The 20,023-nt window shown below is 43.9% G+C and overlaps 1 protein-coding gene across 3 annotated transcripts in view; it reads right to left on the bottom strand.

Annotated features, from left to right (window-relative positions):
• Positions 1-8,020, bottom strand: part of TCP11L2 (t-complex 11 like 2) — a 41,472-nt gene extending 33,452 nt beyond the window's left edge. Inside the window, exons 1-2 of one of the 3 annotated variants that reach the window (XM_047864885.1) lie at positions 7,893-8,014; positions 3,415-4,194 (exon numbers count right to left, since the gene is read on the bottom strand). The gene's annotated coding sequence lies outside the window, so the exon portion shown is untranslated. Of the gene's footprint in view, positions 1-3,414; positions 4,195-7,892 lie in introns of all 3 variants that reach the window. The other 2 variants (XM_047864886.1, XM_047864887.1) reach the window with 2 other exon arrangements.
• Between the last annotated feature and the right edge of the window lie 12,003 nt (positions 8,021-20,023).

Genomic DNA, 20,023 nt, shown 5'->3' with positions numbered 1-20,023 from the left:
AAATTTTAGCTATTCTTACTGTTCCTTTGGCTTTGTTTTAAATAAAATAGTTTTGAAATCAGCCTCTTTGGTTCCTTATGAGCCCCTTGGGGAAGGGAGAAGACTAATTAAAATCTCTGGCTGGCAAGTCTGCACGTTCTCCATTTTCCCATGGACTGCCATCATATAAAGACTAAAGCCTGACCCTGGGTCTGCATTTGACAGTCGACTAAGGACCCACTACCACCCCATGAACAAACAGGCATCAAAGATCCTGATTCACAGGTCGGTGGAACAGACTTCGGGACAAGGGGACTTACCATGCCATAAAACCAGTCCCTTCGCTCTATCTACATCCAGTGCTGTTCTGGAACATCAGATTGGCTCCCAGACAAAAGGCAGGGCACTTGGGCCCAGTCACTCTCTAGAAAGGGGATCCTGGGCACATGGGATACCCGGCCTAAGCCCAGGAGGCTCAACTAAAGCCCAGCAGGCACTGACTCTGATATGTGTGGCGTTAGCTGAAACAGAGAGGAAACTTGGGCCCGAGGAGGAAGGCACCTCAAATCCTGAATAGACAATAATGATAGTAAGGATTCACTGAGTCTCTTTAAATCTGAACCAGCCCAGGCAATGAGGTATACAGAGCTTTGAAAGCTGCAAGAACTTGAAACCACGGCTGCACACAGTATGTCTGGAAATCCTGAGCAGTTTCTTCAAATGATTCCTTATATATATTGAGTGCGCACTGTGTAGCAGCACAGGGAAAGGTAACAGTGAATGAAAGAGACAGGGTCCTACTCCTCTGTCTCTGAAGTCCAGTCACCTACATCTGTGTGTGGCAGAGGCCAGAACATGAGAAAACGGGAAACAAGGCATTGCTGAAGCACAAGGAGAGGCCGCATGGGACTATGGGGGAATCTAGCCTTTGTTGAGAGACATGGTGCCATTTTTTTATCCCGTGTGTGGTAACAGAGACAAGGATGAACCTGAGAGGGACTTATTAAAAGGTCAAATGCCCAAGGGCATTTGCCCCTGGCCTCCCTTAAACAACTTTCTTCAGTCCTGCCAGTTGTAAAAGTGTGCCCTTGCTCGGCCCATCATTTTCACAAACAGAAAAGCGCTAATTGGAGGCTGACTGTGCCAGGAGTTGAGTGAAGCCGCCAGGAAGCTACCATGTAGAGATAGTTGCCTTATCCTAGGGTCCCAACGCCAACTACCACGAACACAGGCTATAAGATAACCTGGACCCTTGCAACTCCGGTGGGGAAATAACCTCCTTTACCACAGGCAAGCTAGATTCTACTTGAGTTTTTTGTTTTTTTAATGTTTATTTTTGACGGAGAGGAGAGAGAGAGGGAGAGAGAGAGAGAGAGAGAAGGGGCAGAGAGAGAAGGAGAAAGGATCCAAAGCAGGGTCTGTGCTGAGAGTGGAGAACCCAATGCAGGGCTCGAGCTCACAAACTGTGAGACCATAACCTGAGCAGAAGTCGGATGCCTGACCAACCACCCAGGCGCCCCACTTCTATTTGAGCTTTAATTCCCATCTGCTGGGGGGAAGGGAATAGAGGACAGAAGAAAGGGATCTGCCCTAACTCTTCCACTGCCACCAAACCCCAATCCTAAATGGAATACTTGTCCTTCCCTCTAGATTTCTCTCTCTCTCTCTCTGCCAACATTTTATGTCTCACTGATGGCATTTCTTGAAAATGCTACCTTCCTCAGGAAGCCTTTACCCTCTGGCCAGAGTGAATGACAGACACTCTTCTTTGTACATCTGCAACACACGTCCCGTATCTCCACGACAGAGCTGAGTCCCTTGTACAGTTATTTTCCTCCCATGGCTACTTCTGACTCTCCTTAATAAGGCAGGGACTGTGTCTCGTCCATCGCCAGTGTCAAGTACGCGACAAGTATTCACTTGGTGTCAGCTGAATCGGAATCATTGAATCCCATTTGGTACAGCTTCAACCAGAACATTCGCAAACTGATATCACACACTTGCAGGCCTTGTACTGTGAAAGTTCAAGCACTGGAGCAGGGAACCTACCACCTAAACTTTCTTTATTAGGTGTAAGACTCAATATTCCCTGGTCCTGGCCACGCTCTTATTTATCTTAAACTTGGTTTCCATCTTATTATTTTTTGCAGTCATTCCACTATAACAACTGTGCTCTGTATGCTCTGCTCTTAATTTTCCTTCATTTTGGCTGTTTTTCCAAGTAAAGGTGAATAAAAGCTTTCATCCATTGGAATTTATGAACTAGGTTAATAGTTATAACTGTCCATTTCATTTTTCTACTCCAGCCGAACAGCACACTTTGTAGGTTCCTTAATTGTGTTTAACAAGGCAGCAAAGTACAAAGGTTCAAAAATAAAAAGATGTAGGCTAGGAGTTGTAAGTCTAGAGTCTGAGGCTTGGGTCTGTCATTAATTTGCTGTGTGACTTTATGCACATCACATCGGCTCTCTTCACCTCATTTTTCTGAGCAGGTTGGGCTGGCTATAAGGTCCCTTTCAACTAGGAATTGCTAAAATGCTATAAACCCAGAGTTCCACGAGGCTTCACCGGAAGTTCTCAGACATTAAATGTGCTTACAGCAGACATACTTAATGTGCAACTATGCTTCCTTCCAACAATTCACTGGAAGCAGAGTTTCTGGCACAGGGGATGCAACAGAAAACATAAAATAAAAGCTTCAAAACGTTTAGAAACTCTTGTTTGGTTGGCAGAAGCCTCCACAGCACAAATGGGCTTTAGTGCATCCAAGGAGAAGCTTTTCTTTGAAGCCCAAATGCCCATTATTATTCTATAAGGAAACTGCTGTTTTCTTAAGGCATACTAATAACACCTAATGCATAGGGCAAGCGTGAGACTTCATTTAGTCAGTATACGTAGAGTGCTTGGAACAGTGGCTGACACAGAGAAAACTGGATACAGATGATGACTATTATTAGTATTATTTGCATTTTTTCTTGTTACTATCATCATCATTTCAGGCATTAAAAACTACTCTAGAGGGGAGAACTGTTTTATCCCATGATGATAAAATAACACTGCTAGTTAACCCAGGACAGAACTTTTGCGCTTGCCTGAAATACAAAAGCTAAAAGCAAATGGCCCATCCCAGTGTAAATGGTCTTCTGCAAGTTCCTTCACATCTGTTCTTACTTTTCTTGGTCTCGGGTTTCCATATAAGTCATCTGGGGACAAAGCTACTTGACTCAAAAGGCCTTGAGGGTAATCAGACTGCTTTAAAAACTATTTTGGATTCTTACAACAGTGATAATAAAACCAGTCTATTTCTTTAAGAGAGGTAATGCTTCTCATACCGACAAACTTAGATCTACTTAAACTTCACCACTGGGAATTACAAGCAAACCACACAGCTTCTCAGAAACACCACATCTCATCCTACCTGCAGGATTTACTTACTGGCCAAAGGTAAAGTCAAAGGTGAAAGCAGCGTATAACTCCAAGCACAGCCTCCAATACTACAGTGGGTCACCATCAAGGAGAATAATCACATTTTTCATTGCACTGTTCTTCATTTAATAATAATAAATTCAATATTATGGAATTCCTTCCAAGACCAATGACTGGGATGCAGCAGACACTTAGACATTTATTGTTGAATGAATGGCAATATGACCACTGACATTTTAGAGAGGAGGGAAATGGGTGCAAGAACCTGAAGGGGACAGTCCTTTGTCCCACCACAGATGGAGGTGAAATGGGTTGATTCCTTAGCCTGTGTCCACACTACCAACTTCACTTCTTTATTTCCTTTTTGTAGCAGACTCATCTGCAAATGGTCCTGCATGGGTTCAGGATTATAAAGATCCACCAGAGACAACGCAAATGTCCACGTCCAAGAGGCAAGAACACTGGCTCTGGAGTCAGGTGGTCTGGGTTCTTGATCCTGATGCTTGATATTTACTGACTGGAGAGAGGGAACTCCGGTTTGCCATTTGCAAAGTGGGGATATTAATACATCTGCCTCGTAGAATTGTTGTGAAGATGAACTGAAATAGTCTATGTCAAGTACTTGAGCTCCTAGTAAGTGCTTGACAGCCAACTATTATTTTATTACCACTAGAAGAGATTATGATTTCCAAACATGTCAATGTCATAAAAACAAAGAAAGGCTGAGGACATGTTCCGGATGAAAAGAGACTTGACAATTGAGTGTAACAGATGATCCCAGACTGGATCCTGTACCAGAGGGAAAAAAATTGCTATTACTGGGTCAAATGACAGCAGGTAACAATACCTGAACCTACTGTCTGTGTAACAATGTTAATTTACTGAAGTTGATACATGTACTGTGATTATATATTCAGGAATTAAAGGCCATGATGTTTGCAACTTTCTCTCAACTAATTTAACGAGAGAGAAAAAGAGAAAACAATAAAGCACTGCAGCAACATGTTAACAGGTGATTATGAGCAAAAGGTAGACGATAGGGAGTTCTTTGTACAGTTCTTACAACTTTTTCTGTGAGTCTGAAATTATTTCCAAGCGGAAAATTAAAAGAGAAGTACTAAACCAAAACTTCAAGTCTAATTCAGAACAGTCTGGGCTCCTGCAGTTTTTAGATTTTGATTGTTCCCACCGCTGGGATAGCTTAGATACCACTCTATTACAAAAGCTCTTCTAGACAGACTTGTCCCAATGTCCTTCTTGAACAGTGCCTAGAGAATAAAACAGGAAATAGGCCAGAGCCCTTCAGAAGAGGCAAAATAAATCATCCCTTTTAAGAGCTCATCTCCAGGTGGTTTCCCTTTTCTTAAGAAGTTTCCTGGCAATGGTTTATATTCCTCTGTGATCCGGCCTCTACCCACCTCATCCCGTATCACTCTCCCCCTAACCCTTCCTGCCACAGACACAATGGCTTTCTTCAGGTTCCTCAGACCTGCCAAACTCCCCATTCTGGAACATTTGCACCTGCTAGAGTCTCTCCGCATCCTGCGCCCCCCCACACCGGCCCCAGCATGTTCTCCCCGATCTCCATGTGATTGGCTCCTTGTTGTCATTCAGATTTGAAATTAAATGTTACAACTTCAAAGTGACCTTCCCTGATATCCCCACTCCATCTAAATCAGCCAACTAGAGCTAGGAACACTTCCTGGGATAGAGGGGGAGCTCAAGGAATATCGTTGATGAACAAATTAGGCCACACTCCTATTCATATTACCATTTAGGTTTTCCTTCTCTCCTGCCTCACTCACATTGCTCATATTCCCATTATGCAGTCACTTAAAGTACTATAGTTGCTGTTTACATAACTGGCTCCCCACTAAATTTTAAGCTGCTTACAGGAAGGGCTGTCTCCCCTTTCCAATTCCAAACACATTTTCCAGGCACCAATAATTCAAACCAGCAGAGACTTACAGTTCCAGAGCTTAAAGCAAGGTTTACATTGTGTTTTTCCATTCTCTTAATGCTCATTGATAACAAATAATAACAATCAGAGCTAATAGCTATTGTGTGCTTATTATGTCCCAGCCCCCATAAGCATTTGAAGTGTTTTATCTCCTTGAATCTTCATTATAACCTTGCTAGCTAAGGTACTGCTATTATCCCTATTTTATATATAAGAACCTGAGGCTCAGAGAAGTTAAATTACTTGCTCTAGGGGTCACAGCAGTGGCAGAGGCACAACTCTAATCGAGGCCATGGATCCCTAAAGCCCATGCTTTCTACCACTCTAGGATGGCTGGACAAAATGTAGTGTGTTGTTCATTCTTTCCATTCTCAGTCTGCCAAATCGATCTACCCAACACCACGTGGACACTTACATATGTGGTAACGAGCTGACCTTACCCCGGGGTGGCTGCTCAAAGTGCTATACCATGAAGGGCATCACTGAAAGAGTCTATTATCCAAAACAATTCTCAACCACCCCACTAGAGTAAAGGAAAATCCTCTATCAGGGAGCCGTTCTTTAAGCACTGCAAAATCCCTAGTTAAAACTCAAATATCATCAGAAGTCTTAACTGCTTACAACTAGTATCAAAAACATTTTGAGGTGAACTACACAGATTTTCCAACAGCGCCCTGTATGAGGAATGGAGACCATCCAGCTAAGGTTGGGTGGTGTAAATGAGAAATTTCATGAACTATCTAGTGGATGTCATCCTTGAAGACCAGATCAAGGTCAAATGCAAAGACAGGCATTCACATATGTGTAGTAAAGGGCAAGGAGTCAGAGGAATAAGACTGGGCTCTGAAGGAAAAAAAAAATTGTAGATGGTATGGAACATCTCCATCTTTTGCAAAACGCTGCTTTAGAACCAGGCCCAGCCAGCAGTGCTAAAAAGTTATTCATATGCAGCAAGGCATAAACCACAGAGCAGAGAGATAGGTTCCTGCTCCATTCAGCTACAGAATGCTGGTCTTCATCAAATTAGAGCCAACAAAGAGCTAGATAAAAGCCAACAAGCCAGTCATTGTCTAAGAAAACAGATGTTCACGCAACACATAACATTACAGCATCGGGGGAAGGATTTCTAGGCACTGTTCACACTTGGAAACACTTTTCCTCACACCCCTGGCTGGCCTGTTTTAGTACCTGTGCTTCCTCCTCTGGGGGCCCCAACCCCTCACAAAATGGCATTGAAGCAGCTTCCACATGTGACTGGGTATCTTCAGCCCTGGGCCACTGCATGTGAGGCAACCTCCACCGGCTGCCAGAATGATGGATGAAATCCCTGGAGGCAAGAGGAAAAGGCAGGCACGGAGCCTCCTAAAGTGGGAACCACAGCGATAACCTGGTTATGGTAGCAAAGAGCAAGGTCTCTGGCTGGGCTGGAGACCATGGGGCCCATAGGAATCTTGGGGGCTGAGGGGCCCACTGGGGACAAGGACAACTTGTCTGGTTTCTCCAGGTTAATGTAACAGAACAACCACCTAAGATAATTATTTCCCAAACTTCAGTCATTTGGGTACCACTGTTGACGCCTGTTTCCACATCTCTACCCTAATTTGTCAATCACTGCTATGTTGACTAGATTTTTGCATTTGAATACTTTTATTTTAAAAGGAAACTTTAGATCATTGTGAAATCGCTCCTTTAATGGAACAGCTTTTCCAAATACTAACGAAAACACGTAACCATGCTCGTCCACGTGCCACCTCCAATCTGCGCTGTCCGTCCACCCACCCCGTGGAGCCACCCAGAGGAGCAGTTTAGGGAAGCACAAGCCATCCCCGAGAGGCCAGGGGTTCGAGCCCGGGCCCGACTGGCATCTCCCGTCTCTTCCCCCAACTGACTGTAGAGGGACGCCCCAGGAGTCTGCACACCCCCAGGCCAATCCTCCAGCCCCCCCTCCCCTCCAGCAGCACGCTTCCTGTCAAAACAAACCTTTGGGGGAGGGGACGGCGGAGGCCGAGCAGAGTGCCTGGGAAACCCCGGCAACAAACCCCAAACACACGCTTCGAGCCGCGCCCAGCCCCCACCGCGGCCCGGTTCGCCCACCCCAGATGGGCAGGGGGTCGCAAGCGAGGCGGGCACCTTGCCCGGGCCCGGATGGTGGAAAGCTGTTCGCAGCGCGGTCGCTGGCACGGATCCAGCAGGTTGTAAACGGCGGCCAAGCGGTCGCGACCCCGCAGCCTCCGGGGCCCGAAGCCCGCGGCCACCCTGACACCCGCCGCGGCCACTCTGACACCCGCCGCGGCCACTCTGTACCCGCTCCCCGCTCCCACGCGGGATGGCGGTTTGAGGTCAAACAAGGAGACGGGGGGGAGCAAGAAGCGGGACTTTAACGCCCCCTGGCACCGGCGTCCCAGGACAGAGTTCCGAGGTGGGTTGGGGGAGGCCCTCGGCTGCCCTGTGGCGAGATGTCCTCGTCCACCGACCCGGGTCCGGCACCTCAGAACCCGCGACCCCCTCCCCCGGGATGGATACGCACCGGGTCTGGCGCGGAGACAGGCGGAGGAGAAAGGCGACTGAGTGAGCCTGGATCAAGGATCTCTGGGTGTCCCCTCACCGAACACCGCTCAAACACCTTGAAAACTCACCAGTCCAACAACCCCCAACCTCCCCGCCCCCCTCCCCCCCACGCGGTATTTAAAGGGCCGGGAGGGACTTCGAAGAGTCAGCCTAGGCGTAGCAGTGTAACCGGCGAGAGGGGGAAGACGGACCACGGGAGAGGGGGAAATCCAAGTCACTTCAGGCTCCGATAGCAGATCTCTGACAGATTTGATTTACTACCGAACATTTTTCCTCACGTTCGCATGAAAGAGGTCGAGAAGAGCTTGGATTGACGGTGTTTTGCATGCCAGAGGAAACGGCCCCCCCCCACGGGCTTCAAGTGGTGCAGTCCGGGGAACTGCTAGGGGCGGGGAGAAAAGTGTTTACGGAACTGGGGCAGCCGTGCCACTGGGAGCTCCCGGAGATGGAGGCGGAGCTGTCGGGAGCTGGGGGGCGGGGCCTAGGAAGGGGAGTCCGGGGCGGGGCGGAGCGGGATGTTGGGGCGGGGCGAGGCTGCGCGCTGATCTACTCGTGGTTCCTCCCGAGAAGCGCAGGACTGTTTTGGCCCCCGGGCGCACCTGCGTGGATAATGGTACTAGCTACCCTCGCGGGGTGGAACTTCTACTCGAACACCCCTCATCTAGACGGGGCGATCCAGATTGGGTGCCCACCATCACGCCTTCCGCACAGCACAAGCCAATAGACAACAGGGCAAGTGCGCTCCCACGCGCGTCAGCAACCAGCCGTGTCACCTACGTTTGTGTCTGCACCTCCACATAAACACCGGCCCAGATTTGCATATGGTTGGACTGAAAGATTAGCTTTTGGGAGTCACACCCACCCAGGCTTTCTGAAGACGTAAACTTCGTGTGCACGCAAAAGATAAAGCATCTCACTTCCTCTAGAGTGCTTGGCAGCACCTCTCTGTTCGACAAGGGTTAATGTAAATAAACAGTCCCAGGGTGGGTTCTGTTTAGTTCTTGTGGATGTGCTTCAGGATATACAGAAACAACATTCCCCAACCGCAGCCATAAAAACCACTGTGTCTTCTGTAAATTGGCATTGCTTGGGATATAGTGTCATGCAGTGAATTTTGCATAGGCTGAAGTATTTCAATTTCGTGCTGAAATCATGTCCGAATTGTGGAGGCAAAACTGAACCAGACAAGCAACATTTTAAAGGAGGATAGAAAGTTATCCTTGGGGCTCCTGGGCTGCTCAGTGGGCTAAGCGGCTAAGCTTCTGACTCTTGATTTTGGCTCAGGTCATGATTTCACCAGATTGAGCCCAGGGACCAGCTCTGTGCTGACAGCAAAGAGCCTGCTTGGGATTCTCTCTCTCTGCCCCTCCTCCCTCTTTCTCCCCCCACTCAAAAATAAACAAACCGATTGGATTCTCTCTCTCTCTCTGTCTGCCCTTCCGCCCATCCCCCGTCAAAAATAAACAAATAAATGTAAAAAAAAAAAAAGGCCAGTTATCCTAGATGGAATAATTTGGTGTTACAACATGGACTTGTTTTGGGTTCAACCCTGGCTCTGACTTAACTACCCGTGAGATCTTGGTCAACGGATAACAATGATAACTATCTCATCCGGTTATGGTGAGGATGGAACAAGATAAAGCATGTGAAGTGCGTAGAGCTGTACACAGTAAGTCTAGTCAGTGTTAGTTATTGAAACTATTAGACAAATCACTCTGAACAAACTTGGCTGATATCTATAAACTTGTATTTGTGTCTCCTTATCCCACTCTCTCCTCCCTTCTTCTAAATTATATAACTTGATACAAACCAAGAGATTAAGGAGAGAATGCTGTTTCCACCCATAGATTCATTCTTGTGAACATGCTCATTTTTATATTGTTTGTTGGAATCAGCAGTCAGGATGACAGAAGGCTCTGATTTCGATTCTTGCCAAATAGTAACCGCTACTCAACAACCGCCATCACCACCTAAAAACTCCACAATAGATTAACCAAAAACATTTTCCCAATTTTTGGGCACTGTGACAATGACGCATTGTGGTTTCGCTTCTTTTGTTAGCTTGATAGGTGCTTGATGAGTGTTGTTTTTGTGTTTTTACATAACTTGGAGCAGGTGAGCATGAGTCAGGAAAGTTGTCCAGTCTACCTGGGTGACCAGCTGCCTGACCCTAGGCTTGGCACTTATTTTAAAGCTCAAATACATAATTCTCAAAGCCACAAGGAAGCAATTTTTTGTCAAAGCAGATGAGTCAAGTTTCAGCATGTGCTGGGGTGAGAACCTTAAGGTAGAAAGGGCGGGGTAACATCAGAGACCCAAACTCAGAGAGGAAATATCCTGGAAGCACAATCTACTGCTACTTTGACATTAAATAACTTGCTCTCTGGAAACCTTTTGGTCAATTACCTGGCCAGCTGCCCTCATACTGGCTTGTACATAAAAGACACTTTGAAAAAATATAGTACTATAAAATATTAGGCAGTTCCCTTCAAAATGAGCCTTGTTTCACATTCTTGCTCAGAGAGTTCAGGCAGTCATAGAATAAAATTCTCCTTGCTCAGATTATGTTCACGACCTTCTGGAAAAAAAAGGTCAGAGGCAACCTCTTTAGTAAATTACGTTTTTTATTTTCACACCTGATTTTTTCTAACGTTCCTTTTGGAACAACTTAGAAAGTTCATAGTAATGCAGTTGGTTTGTCACCTACAAATTACACAATAGTCTAAATCTGTTCTGTTGCCTTTGGCACATGACTAAGGGCTGATGAAAATTATTGCTGGATGGAGACATAGAAATACTCATTTTCTTTTTACACATCTTAAATCTGAGTTTTAAATTATAGCGAGTCCTTGAAAAAAATCAGAAAATCCCCAAATGTAATTTTAATATGGACTTGCAACGTCTCAACCATTTACCTTGTATTGTGGCTCTGCATCTTGTGCTGACTGAGCATCAGGTAAATTCAACTATATGTGCTCAGATAGGACAGGGTGCAGGGCGCAGGACAGAATAATTTGAACACTGGCAGTGATTTTGCCCCTTGTTCTCTCCATGGGAGTCGTGAGGCTTCTCTTCCTGAGTTGATCTCAGTTTCCAAGCTTCACATTAGGTTCCAAGCTTTTTACCCAGGGCTGGCTTCCTGGGTGTCTCAAACTGTGCCTATGCACAAAGCTCTACACTTGAAAGAGCCCTATACTTAGTTTAATGCTCTGCTGCTGCCATCTTGAAATTCTTCACAATTTTTCAATAAAGAGCCCACATTTTCATTTTGCAGTGGACCTTGCAAATTATGTAGCTGGTCCTGATTTCACCCCATGGAACATCAGTCTAGAGTTTAAAGGTACTTACTTCCCATTCACCTGTTCCCAAATGCAAATCAATTATTTTCTCTAGTGCTCAGTTGAAGAAACATATCTGTTTCAATGCCACAGGCAAACAAAACAAAACAAAACAAAACAAAACTGGCCCACCAAAGGACCACCAAAGGACCTATGGCCCACCAAAGGACCTACGAAAGATAATTTTGACTGCGCCTGATTTTGACCTTAGGTTCTCCCTTTGGAAACTAACCTCCTCACATAAGATATGACTCCATTGTAGTAGAAAAATCAATTACATGGAATCCCATCTCTTTTTCTCTCCCCTGTCCATATTTCAAAAAAATTTTTTTAATGTTTATTTATTTTTGAGAGACAGTGTGAGTGGGGAAGAGGCAGAGAGAAAGGGAGACGTAGAACATGAAGCAGGCTCCAGACTCTAAGCTGTCAGCACAGAGCCCAACGCGGGGCCCGAACCCACAAACTGTGAGATCATGAGCCAAAGTCAGACGCTCATCTGACTGAGCCACCACTCAGTCAGAGCCCTGGTCTCCCCTGTCCATCCTAAGGTGCTAGGAAGGACTAAAAAGCAGTAAGGGTTGGGGGGAAAGACAGTAGAAAGTAGAAAGAAGAAAAAACAATTTGACTGATATAAACTGGTGACTAAATGTTCAACATTTGACCACATCTTCTCATCGACTTTTGTCATTCTTTTTCTTTTGGTCTTAAAGATAAAGGAGATTTAGATCGTTGAGCAGTTTTGATGGTTTATCAAAATGTTGGTGCTTGATTAAGTTTCCAAAGCACCAGAAACAGTTCTACCCCTGACTTCTCTGAACTGAATCAGTATAAAATTGGAGGTTGCTTCTCACTTCAATTGCTTGCACCCTCACATCTAGATACAGACCCAGACCCTCTCCTCTCACATACTAAAAGGAAAAGCATTTTTAGAAAGCACCTGTCCCTGTTCACCCTCCATGGGCCCCCTTCACTTACCTGGAAAACACTGCTGTCCCCTGGAAAGCAAAGAGAGTGAGGACCAGAACTGAAGACAAGGCTGGGCAGGGAGTGGGAGGGGCCGAGGTGAGGTGAGGCTCTAAGGAGCACCTCTGAGAAACCAAAGAGGTATTGGCACAGAGCCCTGGCCAAGACAGCCACTGTCTTTGCCCCACCTCTGGGCCAGCAGGCTGTCATTCTCTAAGTGCCTGCCTAGTCCATTCAACCACAGATGAACACTCACGCCCCCACTTTAAAAATAAATTGGAATACCAGTGGGGTACAGGAAGAACTTCTAAAGTAAGAGGCAAAACCCAGGAGACATGAAGGAAAGGATTAAGAGATGTGTCTCCTTACACAGACTGTTTAACATAAAGACATGAGTTACAGAACAATGATTGTGGGATTGATACCATTTCTGCTTAAGGGAGAGCTTGTATGTGAGAGAACATGTGTCTATTCTGTATTTATAAAATGCATGGAAATGGACTAAAAAGTTACCCTCCAAACTGTTTAGGAAGTAAGTTGGGAGATGTTCCTGATTTATTCTATGTACATACCAATGGCTTATTTCTTTTACACTGAGAATGTATTTATTCACTCTTTGCTCTATAATTCACACAGCTATACGATGATCATTGTATGTCCTCTTAAATGTACCTTAGTGGTGGTGAGCTATGAACACTACCCAATACATATTTATCTTATTCCTATTTTTAAAAGTCGTGATAAGATATGGAACTTTTCATATCAACTATAGAAAGGAATATGCTTACAAAAGGCCCCTCACTATGGTATGTCAAAATTATTTCTGCTGTGAAAGTAAAAATTACTACTTTTTAGGGTTTTCCCTTCAAGTCCAATTCTTAGATAGTCCAGGTACATGGAGTTTACTTGCATTTAAAAATGCATATTGTGCCCCAACATGTGACCTCTAAGGCTTTTCTTCTTCTGATGGTAAAGTGGACAGGCATTCTTTCCCAAAGTGGTATGAGTCTTAAATAATTATACTACCTTTTGAGGATAAAAAATTAAAGCCCTGGACATTCTGATGTCTGTAGCTTTTACCTGAGTTCCTTTGTGTCCTACTGGAAGGTATTACATGAGGGCACTGAGGGTTTATGACTGACCAAAGAGATATTCAGTGACTCACTGAATTGGCAGGTCAAGAATAGAAACCAGAACTCATTTCATGGCTACTCTACAAACATGCACGTATACATACACACACACGCGCGCGTGCAGTATCACATGCAACGTATTACCCATTGGTGACATAATTATCTAATTTCCATAACGACATGTCAACAAGCATACCAGCTCTGTATCAACTAAGTGCCTGAAGTATTTATAATCACATTCCATTACTCTAGAAGGGTGCTTGTGTTTTCCAGAAAGCAAGGAGAATGGATTGCTGCCAACTCTCCTAAAATATGAAGCTGTTTATGTTTCTCTCATACATATATATGAATCTGCTTCATATATATATAGTACAAGAAAAATCTGGAGTAAAGGACAATTATAAGGCATTCCTGGCCATGACATTGTTTATGTTACAAGTTCACCTGCATGTACATAATCAGCAAATCCTGAAAAGCTGAGTACAACATAACTGTGTACACATAGATATTAATGCTGAAACCGAATTACTTATTTAAAGGAAGGCTATAGTGGTTATATTTGTAAGTTAAAAAATTTTAAAAATTTACAAGTTTATGTAGATCAAAACTTTCAAGAGCAAATCAATTAAGGTACAAACTAACCATATATAAAAAAACAAATGTAGTATGGTGGAAAGAGGGAGTGCTTTGGATTCAGGCAGACCAGAGGGCTTATAGCCATGTTGTGGCATTCATTATACATATGTCTCTATCTGCACAGGTGTAAAATGGGGACAATGATATTGTGGGGGCCATTTGTTATTTTGGTGGCCCAGCATCCCAAATGATAGTCCTTAGCAGATCATCCTGTGGTGTGGTCTTAGTTGTGGGTGATATCCTTTAGTTCTTTCTCAAGCCTGGTTTTTCAGCCTTCATCTAAACTCCATGAACTACCAAGGAGCATTTGAGATGTTTATTCAAAGTAGGTGTCTATTATTTGCCATTAGGCATCTTGACTAGAACACATACCCCACAGTTTGTTGGAGAATTAAAAGAGATAATATGTATAAAGAGTTGAGTAGAGTGCCAGGTACAGTGTATGGATCAATAAACTATAGCTACTATCATTACACTCTTTTATTTGCTGCTATAATATTTACGGTTTTAATTGGTCCTGAGCAACTTAAAGGTATGAGATGTGATGATTTAAAACTATGCCAAGGAACTAATTTGAATCCACCAAGTTGGTGCTTACAGGAGCCATTTACTTAGCTAATGAGAGAGCCTAACAAATCACTCAATATTCACATATCAATGTGAATATTGCTATTCTCTACTCAGTAGACCAGTAAGTCAGGATCCTTTCAGAAAAACAAGTCTATTCCACTTAGTTCAATTGAGGGAATTCCATAGGCAGCAGAAATTACACACAGGAAGAGCTAAAAGTCCTCTTATGGAATGGTGAAACAACCCATATTATAGAATCAGTGGGAAGCTACATCCATCCCTAGAGCTAAAGGAACAAAGGGACAAAAACAGAGCCTGGGCGTTGGGGCCGCCCAGTGGGAGGGGAGATCACAGAAGGAGGGACTGAGGGGAAGAAAGTAGAACTCTAGAGGAGATAAGCCACCACTGGAGAGGTTTCCTCCAATGGTTGGTGGTTGAGGGTTGAGGGGAGGAGGAGGGACGGGTGTAGGGGCGGGAGTAGAGGTGTCTCCTTTCTTCTCACCTTCTTATCTCCCTCCAGGACCACCATTAGCCAAACCTAGCCTGGAGCCAGTTAGCAAGGGAGGCTGGGAAATGGGGTATCCAGGATCCCTCCCCCCCCCCCCCCCCCACCTGCTCCCAAGACACCCAGCAGAGCAGGGGAAGGGAAGAGAAAGGATCTCTGAGCAAGCAGAGAAAAAACCAGATGAACAGTTTGGTAAATTTCATTAAAGGTAAGAAAGAATCATTTATACTTTTAAAAGTTAACATCTAATGGCATTTTATTAGGTGAATTACATTCTAGATGGATATTTGCTAATTGGGACACACAAGAAATAACCCAGGAAGATGCCTAGGGCTTGCAGTGATCCCTCTTTCAACACTTATTCATTTATTCAATCAGCAACTACTGATTAAGTGCCTAGTATGCCTTAGTCTCTCTGCCAGGTACTGGAGATTAAAAAAAAAAAAGTTAAACGAAAAAGACACAATTCTATTTCATAAAGCTACATTTTAGTGGGGGAGCAATTTATACCATGCCTAGTGAAAGCCTGGCATGTAGGAAGCACTCAACAAATGCTTGTTTTATAAACAATTCTATAAATGAATAAAGACTATATCGGTTAAGCACTTCACCCCAACCATTGTTCTGGACATTATTACCGATGAGAATAAAAGGTGAAAATGAGGACTGTCACTGATATTTTAATTACAAGAGAAGGGTGAAAGAGCTGATGAAAAATGTATTAGAATTGGAATCTGATTCTCTGCGTTTACATGTACTATTTAATTTTAAGAAATACTTATTGAGTGCTTACTATATGCTAGATATCAATAGGTGCAAGGAAAATATCAATGAACAAGAAACCATGATCTTTGCTCTCATGAAACTCACAGTCCAGAGGAAAATACAGGTAAATAAATGGGCTATTTTATGAACAGTTATGACGAATGGTATGAGCGGCTAAGAGCACAGACGTAGAGTCAAATAGGCAGATCAGGGTTCTAATGCCCGCTCTTCACAAGCTGAGTGATTTGGGGCAGGTTAATTTGGCTAAGTTTCAGTGTCAGCTGTAAAACGGGTGAGTAGTGATGCCTTTTCCTTCGTATTAAGCACGTGAGAAAATGCACATGCCTGGTACAGTTGGTGCTCAGTAGAGGTTAGCAAATGCTCTTTGTAGCTAATAATAATACACACTATATGAAGAACAATTCCCCCCAAATGTAGATATGTACCCAAACATTGTCCAAAACCTTAGCAATAGGCAAAACAAGGGGCGCGTGGGTAGCTTAGCTGGTTAAGCGTCCGACTTCAGCTCAGGTCATGATCTCACAGTTTGAGAGTTCAAACCCTGCATTGGGCTCTGTGCTGACAGCTCGGGGCCTGGAGCCTGCGTCCGATTCTGTGTCTCCCTCTCTCTCTGCCCCTCCCCCATTCGTGCTCTGTCTCTGTCTCTCAAAAATAAAGAAATGTTAAAAAAATTAAAAAAGAAATAGGTCAAACAGATTATTGGATGTCTTTCCAATATAGTGCTGTTGTGGTAGAGCAGACCCATTCTAGGATTAACCGATTTGCTAGCACTGTGTACCTTTTTTGGACTTTCCATTTACTATTAGTTCAGATATTTTACAATTTTGGAAAAGAAGACATTAATTTATTGAAAACTGGTAACAACACAGATGATTTTTGTCTATTACCAATACGAATGAAATGATTTCTGTTCCATAGAAGAGATGACCCTAGAGGTTCCTGCTTATTGCCCTGTAAGACATTAGCCAACTTGGTACCTAACCCACTTACCTTGTTCTAAGATTTTTTTTTTAATGCCTTTGTGATGACTTATGTAAACCTCTGTTGCTCAAATGCTCCTTAAATCGGCTTTATCATTTTACTGGCTACCCCTTTAATTAATAAAATGAATACTTTTTTTAAACCTTATGTTTCTGCCATTTTATACAGTCACGTTTTTAACTTTTTGAAAACTGTCCCTTCACAAATAAAGGTCAACCTAGGCCTCCATGGGGGAGCATACAGTGCAGAGCTGAGGACCAGGCAGGGCTCCCCAGAGAAAGTGGTACCTAAGGAGGGACAGGGATAAGAAGTTCTCAAGCTGGGGCACCCAGGTGGCTCAGTCGGTTAAGTGTCCGACTTCAGCTCAGGTCGTGATCTCATGGTTTGTTGGTGAGTCTGAGCCTCATGTCGGGCTGTGTGCTGACAGCTCAGAGCCTGGAGCTGGCTTCTGGTTCTGTGTCTCTCTCCCTCTGCCCCTCCCCCACTCGCACTCTGTCTCTGTGTCTCTCAAAAATAAATGAACAATAAAAATTTTTTTTAAAAAGTTCTCAAGTTAACTCAATGGATTAGATGCAAGCCCATAGACACATTATTTGGGTTAAATTTACTGTAGAAAAATTTGGTTGAAGTCGGCCTAACTGATGTGGAAGAAACTTGGTATTGCTTAGCTAAAAACGTGGATTGGTTTAAACTGTTTCAAGGGTGTTTTTACGGTTTTCAAAAATGGCAGTAAACGGCTCACTCTGGTGCCACATGCAGACTGGGAGGTTCATCGTTCCTGCTAAATGACATGAGCAGTTCACTGCATTTTCTAGATCGAGGCAGACATGCTGAGAGATTTCTGCGCGGGCCCAGAACTGAAAAAAGCTTGGTGTAGAGGGCATTGTAAGGAGTGGGTTTCAGCCCCCAGATATACTTTGTCAGAATTTGCATGCCACAGACCCTGGGGCTCTCATGTGGCTGACTTCACTCATTTGCATGATTCGCTGGGCCTTTAGGCACCTCTGCTCTCTCCGTGAAGAAAACACCGGCCTCAGCCTGTTAGCAATACTGTCACCCAAGAAATCTTGCTAAACACCACTAGATGGAAAAACAGACTTCAGGCAAACTTTTAAAGCGTGTATCAATCACATATGCCTTGTAATGATTTGATTACATGAAAGTCACTCATTTTAGACCGTGAATTCCTTGTGTTTAAGGACTGTAATCAGTTCATCTAAGTTTATTTTTATTTATTTTGAGAGAAATAGAGAGAAAGCATGGGAGGGACAGAGAGAGAGGAAGAGAGAGAATCCCAAGGCTCTACAGTGTCAGCACAGAGCATGATGCGGGGCTCGAACTCACAAACTATGAGATCATGACCTGAGCTGGAATCAAGAGTCAGACGCTCAACCGACTGAGCCATCCAGTCACCCCTCCAATTCATCTTTATAAGTATGGAGACAGGCAGTTTGAATATCCAGTTACTGAACTGGGATGCTCATCCCATGTTGCTTGATTGTGAACTGATTGGTATTTGAGGTGTTCTTCTTCACGAGCAGGAGAGGTTGTGCTTAATTTCACTAGTGCTTTAGGTCTACCTGGGCTACTGGTGTTTATTGGTGGTCCTCTCAACAGCCACCTACTACACGCAGACTGCCTGGTGGCCATGGTTGAGACCACCCTGTGTCTTCTGAATATGGTCATTGCCATGCCTGCTCCATTAGAACCTGGGATGGGGGTTCTTCTGAAGCACATTGAGCTGTGCCCTCATCCAAGTGCACCTCTCTTAAGATGTTAAGAAAACAGGAGGTACTCCTGTGGTGCATTGAAGCCTGCAGTAAGTGATGCTGATGTTTGCCCCAAACCCTCTGTCAGATAATAATCTATCTTTACATCAGTCTGTATTCCCTTACACAATGCCCGTCACATAGCAGGCATTCAATGCTGTGCATAGTGATCAAAGAGATGACCTTACAGGCAAAACTTCTAAATATTGGTTGGGAGGGCAGAAAGCTAGTTGATGAAAGATCAATGATTAAGAGGAGAATTAACTCTGATAAGCTTTATAACTGTTCTTGTCTTCTTTTTGTTTTGCTTGAAAAACAGGAAATATTCAGGGCGCATGGATGGCTCAGTTGGTTAAGCATCTGACTCTTGATTTTGGCTCAGGTCATGATCTCACAGTTTGTGGGATCAAGCTCCGCATTGGGCTCTGCATCGAGCCTGTGTGGGATTCTCTCCCTTTCTCTGTCCCTCCCCTGCTCACGCTTTCTCTCTCTCTCTCAAAATAAATAAATAAACTTAAAAAAAAAGAAAAAGAAAACCAGGAAGTATTCAAGTTAATCAGAGGGATTGGAGAGCTAATTGTGAAATTGAAGAAGGAAGTGTATTCCGTTATCTGTTTAAACTGGAAAAAATCTGGTTGTCCCATTAAAGAAGAACAAAAGATACATGAATGCTGAATGTAGAGGTTCTTGAGGAAAATCTAGATAGATAGATTTTCTGGAGCTAGGATAAGCTGAAATAAATGTTAGGCAAACCAAGAAAGATTAGGGACCAGTTAGGACTACACAGAACTTTGTGAAAACTGATGTTTGATCAAGCAGTGTTTCAAACAGTTATAACTACTTATAAAGACACAGAACAATCTAAATATTTCCTTTAGGGAATAGCAGGGGTAGGAGAAATTGGCATAAGAGAAATTAGCATAAAAGAGTCTGGATTTATTAAAATAAACCTAGATTTGAATTGTAGTCTTATCTATTAGTTACATGATTTTAAGCAGGCTGCTTAATCTTATAGAGTCTGAGCTACTCTACCTATAAAGTAGAAGTAATAGGGGTGCCTGGGTGGCTCAGTCGGTTAGGCATCCAGCTTCGGCTCAGGGCATGATCTCGCGGTCCGTGAGTTCGAGCCCCACGTCCGACTCTGTGCTGACAATTCAGAGCCTGGAGCCTGTTTTAGATTCTGTGTCTCCCTCTCTCTCTGCCCCTCCCCCATTCATGCTCTGTCTCTCCCTGTCTCAAAAATAAATAAAAGTTAAAAAAAATAGAAATAATAATACCTAATTACCCGGAAATCCCGCAAAAGCAAAGTGAAATGTAGGTAATATGAACATGCACCAGAAATTGACAAACCATGCATATCCATTTTCTTTTCCCCCTGTTGCACATCCTCCCTTATGGTTAGATATTGA

Source organism: Prionailurus viverrinus, chromosome B4 (assembly GCF_022837055.1).
Source record: "Prionailurus viverrinus isolate Anna chromosome B4, UM_Priviv_1.0, whole genome shotgun sequence".
NCBI lineage: Eukaryota > Metazoa > Chordata > Mammalia > Carnivora > Felidae > Prionailurus > Prionailurus viverrinus.
The sequence above is the reverse complement of the archived record's forward strand: the minus strand, read 5'-3'. Positions and strand labels throughout refer to the sequence as shown.